Genomic DNA, 14,206 nt, shown 5'->3' with positions numbered 1-14,206 from the left:
TTTTGTAATACATACTGTTGTGGCATGTGCATTACTTTTTTGTGTGCGCAGTCTGTCTGCATTTGTGAATTGGTTCATATAATTGCTGCATATATTACTTCATATTTACGTACTCATCAACCACTCCCTCATGTAATACCCCTTAAATGGGGCCTTTGAGGTATCAATAAATAAATAAATAAATAAATAATAAATAATTTTATGCTTTCTTTATATAGAATATTAGTTAAGCTTCATATTAGGCGCATCATTAGTTGTACTTCGAGTGCTTGAGCTGAAAGATTTCTTTGTGTGTTTGTGCACCCCTTTTCCACGTAATGACTCTTTCTTTCTGTAAATAAGTAAAATAAGTTGCGATCCCCTGCCGCAGTCTTTTTTGATAAAGTGAGTTAGAGCGAGGGATAGAGTACTGTGCAAGTACCTCGCTAATAGCTGTTTATTTGCACCCGAGTATCGTGTCAGAGCGCAATAAAGCTCTTAACACGTACCACGTTTCAGTGGCGTGAAAGTTGAGCGTACATTGTGCGACACAGTACCGCATACGTGATTCGTATACGCTCGTCATCACTGTCTCGGATAAATCCACAAGTGGCGGAAGACACCGTAAGTAAAAGGTTGCTTAATATATGTAATAGCGCTGTCTCCATGAGTACCCATGACTGAGCACGAAGTAATTTATTATAGTATTAGTATAGAGCTTTTCTTTTAATTTTGTCTTCTATATTCTGTACCAAGCTCCATGAATTATTGACGCGGCTGGTCGCAACTGCCCATTGAACCTTATACTTCATCTAAGGGCTCCTTTCATTAGTTTACCGCTCCGCATCGGCTGAAATAAAGGTCATCATCCTCAAATGAGGTCCATTTGTGTGCCACTCATGCGTGATGTCACGATGCCGTCGCCGCCGCAGTCCGCATCATCTCATATACGACACAGCTATTACGAGGAATCCTCCGCACTCGAAAAAAGGAGTTGCGCAAATCCAGTGTGTCAGATGAGAAGAGAGTCAGTCGTTGAGCCGTGCGGATTGAAAGAAAGTCGTCACTCTACTGCCAGCGTCGCCTTATACAAGGTCACTCCTGGTCCGCCTGCTCCGCGAACATAGAAGCAGCGCTGGCTACCGGAGCACTACGCGGCCAGGCATAAGGCTATTTTCATGTTATACTTTGCCTAAACACGCTACATCTAAATGTGAGGTAGCAGTATCACTTTCAGTACTGCAGTGCTTAAAAATAAACGCCAATCAAGAATAGGAAGAATAGCAAAACTAACGCTGAGCAGGTGGCGGTAATGCCCAAGGAAATGAGGTTTGCGGCCTAAGATTGCCATCCTGAGCGATCCCCAACAAGACGACTCTCTATGTGGTGCTCTACAGGACAAAGACAGGCCCGCACGAAGTTCCTATGCACAAGATTCCACAGTTAATCGTGTGTCAAAAGTTTCAAACCATTCCATCAATCAACGTTCTGTTCAGAGCTCAGGAAGAACGTTTTGGAATATTTTGTTTTTTTCAGGTATAAAGTACGACAAATATGTACCACATCATATGTGTCGTTTTGAATATCAGGACGACTGTGTACCACTTTTTTTTTCTTTTTAAGAAACCACTAGTTTTATTGACTGGAAAAGAATCTATTGGGTTTTTTGAGTAATTCTAAGCGCAATTTCACCATTTTGTGCTTGTGCGATTTATTTAAATTTTATGTCTCACAGAGGCTTATTTGGCGATGAAGGAATCACGTCTTTCGCAAAACGACAAGCAGCCAGTCCTCCGTTTCACCTTGTTTTCGTGGTCATGGCGCAGGAAGAATGCAAGGGGTGGGAAAAAAAGGAGTCACCATGGAGGGCGGGATGACGACGCAGTGTCGAGCGAACTGCAAAATAAATTACAGTGCCTTCAACACGGGACAAGCGTTAACGCTGTTACGCTTGTAAAGCGTAAATAAATTAAAAAAAGGAAAAGAAAACATCACGGCTTTGAAAGATATTACCATTCCTAGAACCGGAAAATGAGCCATGGAGAAGAACCGGAACGACAGCTACAAAATTTGCAATTCATTCGCCGTATGCGATTTCACTCTCGTTCCACGGACAGCAACTATCGCAGGTCAGGTCAAGTATGTGCATCAGTGTGCTGTGCGGGACAGTAAAAAAGCTTTGGGAACAGAATTATTAGCGGTGTCTTGCATATAATTGCATATAAAAGTACTCTCAAGAATATCTTCGGCCAGATCTCCTTTATTCTTTTGTGCTCTGTGAATACCGCACACTTCGGGCCCCACACATTTCAGAAACATCTGTGATAAAGTTCCAACGTCTCGATACCTTGCAAAACAGAAACTATAAACGCGACGAGTAAATGTGCGGAGACTCCTACCGGCCGTTAACGTGGCGACCATCCTCGCTTTTGTACTACCAAACTTTTTCACGTCGCTCCTGCCAAACCAATTACTGCCTAAGAGGAAAAAAAGCCCCAGCACCTCGTTAAAACCTACTCGAGCGTTCACAATGAGCCGCGCCAAAAGCGCGAACAAAAATATAACCGCCAAACTTTCCTTCATTAACTCCCTAAATTGCACTCTCCGTGTTTCTTTATGGTTTGCGTCTGTGGCCGCCATTACGGTCACAAAAGTCATCAAACCAATCTGTTGTCTAGTTTGAAGCAATTAAATATATTCCGGCGAAGAGTATGAAACATTCGAAGTAACGTAAAAATATAAGCGGTAAGAGAAGCAAAATTATGCTATTTCAAGATTAGACGTTGCTAGAGAGCTGTCTGACTTCTTTCTTTCACCAAGGTGATTGGTAATCGAAGCATGAATACCTGTACCACTTATTAAGAGAGATCGGCACTTAAATAATTGTTCATGGTCTTCTTTCCAAGCAACAGTCTGAGTCGTTTCTAAGAAAGCCAGGGAAAGACCAGTGCATTCTTTTTTTTAATCATACTAAAGATATTTTTCAATCAAATCAAAACAGGTGCAGCTTATTCCTTTCTTTATAATATAAAGATGTAGATAAATCTCAATTGCATTTAAAAACGTCTAATTTTGTACAGTCTGTTGTACTCGGTTCTTGTCAAGGTGTGGTTGCTGAACAATTAACACTAACAGTAATTACTAAAATACTGCCATTACCTGTTTTAAACTTGCGATGTGACCATTTTTTAGGGCTTCAGTAGCTTACAAAGCATTCTTGCGAACTTTTTTGGAGTTTCGGTGTATACGTGAAGGCCCCGAAGTGATGCCGTTCATATTTGCTAAAAGCCTAAGCCATACTGTCAGATCAAAGCCTAGGTCGCCTTATGCGCTAAACCAAGCAGTTATCTTTCGCTTGGGGTTTGCTCCGCATTTGTCTTTTCTTAGCTCATCTCTAAGGCCATCACCATAAGCTCGGTCGATATTCTTGTTTTTATTTTTCATGTCTCTGTTGCAGCTGTCTTACGCCAGGAGCGTTCTTTATTTCCCACTTCATCGTATTATTTGTCAACCTCATCTAAGCTCACGCCTGCCAAAATATTTGCTCTTCAATGTGATGAATGTAAAATTGTAAATTTAAATCGGTTTACAGGAAAGGAAAGGGCAGTACCTTCCAGACTTTATTGTAGACACCTGCACCACGCCATAAGGGAAGAGAGGAAAGAGTGAGTGAAAGCAACAGAGAAAGAGATGTCGCAGTAGAGGGCTACGGAATAATTTGCCACTTTTTCCTTAAAGTGAACTGACATCGCACAGCATACCTTTGCGACCGCGGTCGGTTGGAACCGGGTGCTCTGTTTCAGCAGTTCAGCGTCTTAACCACTGAGTCATAGCGGCGGGTGTCTGATGAGTGGACTAAGTAAAAAGTAGAATCAGATGCAGCGTGCTGCATTTAATGTGCTTCACTTACACCGGCACTTGTTAGATTAGGGGAAGCTATCGTTACTTTAATTCACTGCATCGAGAAACCATTACGATTTCGTCATTTTTTCAAGTCATCAAAACGTTCCTGAAGAGGTCAGGGCACCTATTCCACTTCTCTTTCAACGCAACACAAAAAAAAGTTAATAACTGGCTTTAGTATTAGCGCTTCCTTAGTGAAAAGTTCGGTATGAGTTCTATACAGGATTTGTTATACCGGCTTATTATAGAGGGTGCGCCTCTATGAAACCGGGTGGAGCTGCCATACAGGATCGCGATCGCCATGAATTAGTCGGCAACCTTGGTTTCCGGAAAGGAAAAAGCGGACACGGCTGGGAAAAACTTCAGACCTGTAAAATAAGACGGTTATTTTAGCGGGAAAAAAGATAGAAATACAAAACGAAGCAAAATTTTACCCTCCCCTCCCCCTCCTCTGCCCCGGATTCCGACCACCATGCATCCTCGTAGCCCCACTCAATTACGCTGACGACTACGCATTTTGCAATAATATAAACGATGTAATATATATACATAAAGCTTTTTTTTTTCCATAATATACACAATGCAGCTGAGTTGACCCAGCGATTTAAGGCTACTCTACACCTAAAATGATAAAGGAGCTCCATTTCTCTTTGTCTAGTGTACTTGCGCTGTTTTGCACTTGTATATTTCATTAAACTGCAGAAATTGGAGTTTTATTTAGTAGATCGCCCTCTGAACACGCTGAAACTTTTTGCGGCTACCAGGAGGCGTCTTCAATGTCGCTCAACTTTGTTAGGCTTCGCGCGCCTCAAAATTTCAGAATTATTTTGTACTGGCTCTCTGCCACATCTTAGAAGGACACACGTAATTCTTGTTGCATACAGATATATATCTGACTCGAGAATGGTTGTCATATTGCCTCCTTCAGTTTAACATGCAGCCAGGATAGCCGCGATACCGATACGTCACTTCCGGCTAAGCTTTTTGTAGGAGTATATACTGAAAGCAGCAATAAACGAACGACAGCTCTGTTGGTTCATAATAAGGACAACAACTGGGTAGGAAACGTAGTAAAGTGTGCAAAGCAGGCTGCGTGCTTACTATTTCTTCTATGTTGCGTAGTTCATCCCTTGCCACTATGTTTGTAGTGTTCTTTTCACTTGGGCGATACAAAAAGAAAGTGTACTTGTCATAGTCCCTCCGTGCAAAACGTCACCTGCTACGCAGCTAATGGTGCATATTTCGATGGTCAGCGCTGTGTTTCAGTTATGAACAAGCATATTTTTCATGTTTCTGGCTAGACGCTACCTTGAAATTTCGACCTGCGAGCTGTAATTCCGCCACTGATATGAATGCGTACCTCAAGATCAGACAAGAAAGGCGTTGTCGGCTGACCGTTGTCGGCATGAGTTCTATACCGGAACTGGTAAACATTTATAATCTCCGATGGCTACCGCCTGTCCTGTATGCGCACTTAACTGGCCCCGGTTTAACCTGTTAAAGCTCTGAAAATCACTGGTTTCTGTTTTGCGAGCTCTAAATGGCACAGGGCGAAACTTTTTTGAGCGCCCAGTGTATCTATCTTTCCGGTACGAGCGCTAATCCGAACCCGGTAAAGCTGTTCAACTCCCGAATAGGACTGATCTCGCCGGTATGAGCGCTATACCGGACACGGAAAAAAGACCATCCGGGCCCTTCATAAACCTGCTGGCCACAAAACGGACCGGTATGGAAGCTCCTCGTTACTAGTTGTAAGATCAATATAAGTTTCCTTGCTAACAAACGTGATTTTTTGCAATAGGGTTTTGCAGAGACTAATCACTATTTATGACGTAAACCAAGTTGGCATGTTTAGGTTATCCTTTAATACATCCACTGCCTTTAAAAAACAATTGTGTAGTCATTTTGACCACTAAAGTGATTCCTGGTTTTAATGCGTCTGCTTCTGCAGGCTGTGTGGTGCGGCGTTTGAGGAAGCGCCAAATGAAAGGCACCGCACAGATGCCTGGATCAGTATGACGCGATAGCGTAAGCTGCCATTCAACATATAAAGCCCCGCTTTAACCGAGCCGTATGAACGTGTCTGTGTGGCTTAGGTATAACGTGAATGCAAGGGTCTTGGCAGGCTGATTCTGGTATCACCATTCCATATGGAAGGAGAGGCCCGAGTTGGCAGCGCCTGCCAAAAGTAATGTCATGAAGCCCTACGTTCAGTTAGTATTCGGTCATGTCAGCTGTCAGCTACCGCCTCTAACTTAACGAAGGCGTATTTCTGCGAACGACAGTGTCAACCATTAAAGGCTTTCGCCTCAAACATTCTGTCTCGCTAATGTCCAAGTTAGTTTAGACTCATTCTTCAGTGCCCATTGTTTGTCATTGATTACCTACACACCTTTTTGGAAGACGTTATTTGTATTACTTTCCCTCACCAACCAATTAGATCAGTGGAATTAGATTAGATTAGATTAAAAAGTGGAAACCGCTGTCCCTGTAGTCCACGCTCTAAACGCGCAATACTGAAACGCCCAGTTAGTTGTGCTCCTAGTTGCCTTTGGCGCCTGAGTAGTCATTATTTCACATGTTTAACTTCGGCAATTTAGCCTTATTTTGCTCACGTCCAAAGTTCTATTTCCCGAAATTTCCTGGTTTTACGTTAGGACGATAGTGAATGGTAAATTTGGTGGCAAATATTATTATTAATGCAACAGCTGTAGAGTTGTCATACCAAAACCCTCGCGGTACGAAATGAGGTTCCCCCTTTGGTCCAGGAAATTATCACTAGTCTTTTATGAAATTCTTATTGTATCTGAAATTCTGCAACAATGCCTTTTCTGTACCTTGTACCTGCTTTCCCACATCTATGATTAATTCACCAAATTTTAATCCTGTTCATTTTGTTGTACTGCTCCTCGTGCCTGGGCCTACAAAGGCTGGCAGTATTGAGTAAATAAATAAATAAAAATAAATGCCATAGGGCAAATCGCAAAGCACAACCAAATTTGAAAATTATCTTCAATTTGAAAGTAGTCCTCCCTGAAAATTGGAAGCACCCACGGAATCAGCCTCCAAAATATTGTTGCGAAAATAAAGATGGATCGCTCTTGGAGCACATTGGCGATGAAGTTTCTTTTGTGACAAGGACTAGTAGGGCAAACGACGTTCGGGGTAACTACCTTGGAGAAAAACGGTATTTGGAGTGATGGATATTGAAGACAAAGGGTATTTGCAGTATCAGACTGTTTAGGCCACTTATCCCAGGAGACCGTAAGGTCCAAGGACATCTCATCACATTAAATGGAAACGACCTTTGGCTTAAGAGCGGCGGGGGTCGACTCTGTAATTACGTCGCATTACCTCATAAAAGCGATAAGGTCCTCTGATATTTTAGTTTGTTCTTCAGTACTGTATGATTGTAAAGAGCGCCATGGGGTTAGGAATGGCAGCTAGATAATTTAATAGAGAACAGAGCTATTTGTATGCTTCATGCAGGGAAGAAAGAATTTAGAGCGTCAAAATTGCGTCAAAATTTTTGAATTCGCACGACATTAGAGCGCTGCTCACCTCGATAATATGAAAGTAACGACTTTCTGTGAACCGCCGCGCCGCGCACCCTCGCATGCAGATCCTCCTCTCTAACCTCTCCCATCGGCTCTTTTCTTAACGGTGATTGGCTCCGCGGGCGGTCGCCGGGAAAAGCGCGCGAATAGTTCACTCTTTTTTGTGTTTTCATTTTTCGTCGGCCACATTTTTAGGCAGCCGCCGCTGCTAGGACTGAGCTCCCTAGCATTGCGCGCTTGCAATTTGTGCTATTCGCGCTCTTTTAATGCAGCGCCGTGCCGAATTGCTGCGCATTTCAGTGCACAAGCCGGCATGAAAAAGGCTTTGTTTTTTTTCGCGATTCCGAGAAAGACACCATTCGAAGAAAAAAGTGCCTGCACAGCATTGGCCGCAAGAACTTCACCCCGGCGAAGACTGCCCACCTCTGCGAGGTACTATGCGTTTCTTTCAAGCGACTGCGTATACTGAAACTGCTTGCAAGCGCATCACAAAATTGACAATCTCACTTAATTCTCTGATCATTTTGCGTCGTTATGCGTATTATTGTGTTCACTTCATGGTTCCGCTCATCGTGCTATAAATATTGACTGCTGATGCATACAATGCGCATATATCCGAATGCAGTACCTGCTTTAATTTCTGAACCTAGGTCTCGCTTTTCAACGATAACGCGTGCAATGAGGGAGATAATTACGCATTAATAGGCTTATGTCGCAAAACAGCGTGTAGAGAACTCGTCCGCAGGACGTGTCCGCAAAAGTCCAACCTAATTTGGGTATGGCGAATTCAGTGGTCCAGTCCAAATTTCGGTAGACCCCCAAAATTTGGCCCATGTACTCCCGTGATTTGCCTCGTCCGAATTTGGCTAAAAATGGTGTCGAACCGAATTTGAGCAGGGTGAATTCAGCGGTGACGTCCAAATTTCGGTTGGCTACCCCCAAAATTAGGCCCTCTGGATTCCCGAAATTGAACCTCCTCGGAATGTGGCCAAAATTGGTGTCTAACCTAGTTTGCGTATGGCAAATTCATTGGTGACCTCCAAACCTAGGTGGGTCATTCCAAATATCTAGCGTTCTGGTCCCCCGAAGTTTGACCTCATCCGAATTTGACCAAAATTGGTGTCCAATCTAATTTGCGTACGGCGAATTCAGTGGTTACCTCCAAACCTAGGTGGGACATTCCAAAATGTTAGCCCTCTCGACCCCCGAAGTTCGACCTCGTCCGAATTTGACCAAAATTGGTTTGTAGGGTTTAACGTCCAAAGCGACTCCGGCTTGAGAGACGCCGTAGTGGAGAGACTCCGTAAATTTCAACCACCTCGGGTTCTTTAACCTCCACTGACATCGCATCGCGCACTAGCGCCTTGCTTTTTGCCTCCCCCGAAAAACGGCCGCCGAGGCCGGGATTCGATCCCTCAACCTTGGGAACAGTATTCGAGCGCCCTAACCACTGCGCCACTCCGGCGGGATTGACCAAAATTGGTGTCCAACCTAATATGCGTATGGCGAATTTAGTGGTGACCTCCATACCTAGGTGGGCCATTCCCAAAATTTAGCCCTCTGGGCACCAGAAATTTGACCTCGTCCGAATATGACCAAAATTGGTGCCCGACCTATTTGAGTATGGGGAATTCAGTTGTGACCTCCAAATTTAAGGGGGCCACCCCCGAAATTTGGCCTTCTGAATCCCAAAAATATGACCGTGTCTATAACCTAATTTTAGTATGGCCAACTCTGTGGTGACTTCCAATTTTAGGTGGGCCGCCCCCTTAAACATTTGGAGAGTTAACGGGCATCATATCCATTTTCGTTCATGAGAAACAAAGGCTTGGGGACAGCCCACCTAAATTTGGAGGTCACCATTGAACTGGCCATACTCACATTAGGCTACTAATTGGTCGAATTCGGTTGAGGTCAAATTTATATTTTTTATTATGCAGTTTGGATAACAAAGGCCTACGTGGTCCTTCCTTTGTGGCTTGTTGATAAAAAGTACTGCCATGCTACTCTATGCTGAGGAATGATTTCGGGAGAAACAGTGCCAGTAATGACCAGTGTCTTAAGAGCAAAACACTGTATCTACAAAAATACTGTTCTGTCCCAAATACATGTTCCCTATGAAGCCTTTTTGACGTGAGGCAGCTAACCATAATTATTTTCATGCCTCGCAGTGATATAGCTTAAATCCAGGTGAGGCTGCCTGCAGTGTGGTTCAGGCGTGAGGTATGGCCTGTATAATAATATTGACTCAGATCGACACGTGCCGTCATGTTCCGCCCGGTTGCAAATGACGTAGAATCTTTTCCCTATGGTTTGTTTCGGACATTTCTCACGTCTTCGTAATGACGTTGAACCGTCTGGCAAAATTGCTTGCTATTTCCCGATGTAAACCATCACGCAATGCTTCCGCATGAACCTTGACATTAAGATGGAACCGAGCGCTCCTTAACTAAGTGTAATATCGCCATACCATTGTTTTTTTAGGGAAGCAAGCACAAATCTAAAAAAGCAGGCAACAAGCTAATCAGCGCGTTGGCGCGCGACATTGAGAAAAATGTTCAGAGAAATAAATGCAATGTCTTAGAAAAGTTCTTCCACACGCGCATTTCCAAGACAAGTGTGAAAAAAAAAAAAAAAAATCTTGTACCTACAGTTCACAATACAGGTACCGCTCCAGCATATGTACTAAATGCATATCTCAAAGTTTCCTCGGTCCTTTTCCCGAGGCGCTTGGTTCATAATATTGTTACATTCGGCGGTGCATGCACTGATATGCGCATAAGGAAGGAAGAAGAAGAATCTCGTGAGTTTTGGAGAAGACGATGTTCGAGCAATGTCGGTCGGTGCCTGGTTGACGCTGCTGTGTTTCTGTGTGCAGTGTCACTTTGGACTAATGTCTTGGCCTTACCTTACCACGTATCAATATTTTAAAACTGAATCAGCTGAGTACAACGCATCAACATTTTGTTTAATGTACAATTAAGATATCGAGTACAAATTCCAGTCGTTTTTAGTAGTCACTACAAGTAATGATGATCACCACGAAGTACTTTTCGCATTAATGTACGACCAACTCGATCACATCACATGTGTAACTGAATGAACCTAGCATGAAGTAGCAAACGGAAGGATTTTACCTGATTACTCTTAACTGTCAATAACAAATCCAGATTCGCTGAATCAGAAAGTTTATGAGAGTTTCCAGCCATGCAATTGCATGCATGCCTCATCGACTTTCATACGCTCGTCCTGGCAAGTTCAGAGTGTTCCCGGGACTTCATGGCCTCTTATATACGTTTAATTTTTTTCTGCGTGGCGTGATTTTCATTCGTACAGCTTTCCGCGTCAGCGCACACTCAGCTTTTTTTTTTTTTTTTTTTTTTTTTTTTCATGCGCGCCAGTTTGAAACAGCGCCCTCATTACTCTGCGAGTCCATGATTGAATTACATCGACTTGTCCGAATTCTAGCTATCTCATCTCCGGATAGCTTCGTTGCTTCCTCGCAAAAGTCCATTTGCTCACTTTCGTGCTTGCTCGTGTTTCTTTCTTTTCATTCTGCTAGATCTCTGGTAATCGCAATCGCTGTTTACCGAGCCGCTCAGGCATGGCGCACGCGACCTTTCGATGACGAGTCTGCAGCGACCCCCCTCCCCACACCCTCTGCGACTGGCCCTCCTCGTCTCGCTGAACGACTCAACAAACTAGATGCAGGCATAGTAAAGAGTACATCCGCTAAGTGAGGACGCTGCTTCGGATAGAATGCAGCAAGCCAGCAGGAGAGGAGGAGGGCGGGGTGTGAGGGGAAGGCACGTATAGTGCCGAGCATGAAGAGGAAAGTGCCGCCAGAGAGCGATGCGGGTGGAGAAAGAATTGGGCAAAGGGAGGGTGGAGGATATGGTGTGCGCGACGAGCGTTAATAATCGCGTTTATAACTCGTACCGCGGCCGCCAGTTTGCAACGCCATGTTCCTTCAACGCCGGGTTCCTTTCGCCCCGCGGGCAGCAAACGGTCGAGCGTGTCTATGTATGTGAGCAAGTCCGCGCAATCTAGGGCAATAAAGAGGGAAGCATGCAAACAGGCCTGGAATACAGGGCGGCGAAAGTTTGCCGCCGAAGTAAGCGTCACGTCACGAGTGCGTGCCACGAGCAGGGTTAATTGGTCGAGAGGAGCAGAAGAGAGGGGACCTGACGAACAACCCCGCAGATGGCACAGATCAAGCGACGTGCCCGTTGGCAGAAGTTTGCTTTCATTTGCCTGAACCACGTGCGCTGGAATATGTGGTCGTCGTGGTGTACACCAGTGGCATCGTCGGTGAGGAATGCGATGCGCGCGAGACGTAGTTAATAAGCACTGCGCGGCGGCTCGGCATTGCGTCGGCGTGCCCGCTTCCAGCGCTCCGAACCAACACCGAGATTAATTTGCATAATTTGCATATGTGCGCACCCGGGAGAGGGGGGAGAGAGGCGGGGGTGAGTTCGTGCACCACTGCTACGTGATCTGGGGCACCGACGACAGGTGCGCGTCGAGGGCGCAACCGTTCGCGTGCCACTATGCGGAGAGCAGTCATGACAGAGAGGTTAGACAACTGCTTAGCGACATCTAAACGCAGTTAGTGCTGCAGACGACGTAAGAGACATGGCCCAGTCGACGATCGAAAACCTTGTGGGATATACCTGCCGATGGGCTCGAGCATCACAGCCGCTGATGAAGGCTCACGGGTGGAAATCCGTTGACCCTGATGGGGCTCTCCTGGCTTTGGGGAATTATGACGTCACACATGGTGGACCAGATGGTGAACTGTTGCATTTTATGGATGGCCACATGGTAGCTAAAACATTTTTTTTTGCAGTGCTGTAGCTTTAATCACGGGACTTGGTCGCCATCTCTAATCTGAGAGAGCGGCGGAGAAATGGACCAGGAACCGGCAAATGTAAGTTTTGAGCGCTAACGCTCTTGAAAAGGGTGCCGTAATGGGCCGCGGTTTGTGAACTTGTTCACCGCGGGCTGTGCACCAGGTGCAAAATATCGTTGAAAAAAAAAAAAAAAAAAAAAAGTTCTGCCGGAATGCAGACTGCGGGCCGAGTGCAAACAGACTAAGAAAGAAAAAACATTTTTCCTTTTCCTTCTCCTCGACGGGAGCTGAGGTCTACGCTCTGTAGACCGAGTACGGACTCTGTGCTGGAAATTTCTGCGGCTTTTGCAATACCTTGCTCCCTAGCATCTTGTCATTTACACGTTTAAACGGCTGATAAGAGGACTTGTGTGCTTGTGCGTCGGTGGAACGTTACTTATCACTTCAGCTGAAGTTCTCATGCAGTGTTAGTTTCGTGGGTGTTTAAGGTACCTTTAGTAATAAGAACCCGTGATTGCAATGTGTAATGTTTAAAAAAAAATAGACAAAATGTCATGCCGGACATTTTGTTACTTTTGAAACGAATAAATAAGGCTATGACACCGTTTTAGGGATACATGAAAAGTTTATACCACTCACAATAGGATCATTTTGAAAGTTCTAGTAAAAAGCATACTGTTTATGTTATTGAGTGTTCCTAATTGAGACTGGAATATCTGATACGGTTATTGCATAATATACAGCAATAACCCTAAATTACATTTGATTAAAATCATTGAATCAGCAGGGTGTACGAAGTTAACTAAATAAGCCCCGCCGGGGTGGTGCAGTGGTAAGACGTCCGACTACTGTGCCGGAGTACCCGGGTTCGAACCCGACCTCGGCGGCTGTGTTTCGATGGAGGCGAAACGAAGAGGCGTCCGTGTGCTGTGCGATGTCAACGCACGTTAAAGATCCCCAGGTGGTCGAAATTACTACACTACGGCTCCCCTTTCTCTCTTTCCACTTTCACTCCCTCCTCCCTTCCCTCACGGCACGGTTCAGGTGTCCACAAAACAAGTGTGACAGTTACTGCGCCTTTCCCTTCCTATAAACCAATTAAAAAAAGAAAAAGCAATGGCCCATGACCCGCCGCGGTGGCTCAGTAAAGGCGCTCGACTGCTGATTCCGAGGACGCGGGTTCGATCCCGGAAGTGGTGGCCGAGCTTCGATGGAGGTGAAACGAAGGCGCTTGTGTACAGTGTGTCCACGTGAAAGGTTGCAGGTAGTCGAAATTATCAGGACCCTTCCCCTACCGCGTCTCTCGTAGCCTTTGGAGCGCTAGACCTCACAAGCCAACTACCAACCATGTCTCAACATAAAGATTCAATTGAAAACGCTGTGCTAATGGGCATCGAAAAATGACTTCTTTCAGCAAATTTAATCAATTTTATTATAACAAAACGTACGTTTATTTAATAGTCTGCAAGAAGGATATTAAACACATACAGTGCAATGTTGCTACTTCTGTAAAAAAAGTGATATTTCAAACGTACCATGTATTCACTAAAAGCGTTTTGCCAGAATACCTGAGCTTTTATATGTAGTTTATGTGATCGATTCAGAACCGCATATCGCCAAACGTGACAGGCAAACGATTACGACGACACGCAGGCCTGACCTACACATGTAAATAGAGAAGGCACACCAGTGCCCCCGGACCGTCAGCAAAGGAGTAACAAGATTGCGCTACCCACTGCGAATCAGAATCGAGAACTGAGAACTGCCAGATAATTCAAGAAACATTAATTTGAAGCTTCTCTTGAACGGCGCACTAACGAAAATGCGCGACGACACTTGCTGACACAAATAAATGCCAAATGACGTCATCTTCGATGCATAGAAATGAAACTTTTTTTTTTTCTTTTTCAATGCG

The sequence above is a fragment of the Amblyomma maculatum genome, chromosome 6 (genome assembly GCF_055883805.1).
Source record: "Amblyomma maculatum isolate TAMU_Amacu chromosome 6, ASM5588380v1, whole genome shotgun sequence".
Taxonomy (NCBI): Eukaryota; Metazoa; Arthropoda; class Arachnida; order Ixodida; family Ixodidae; genus Amblyomma; species Amblyomma maculatum.
Note: the sequence above shows the minus strand (reverse complement) of the source record.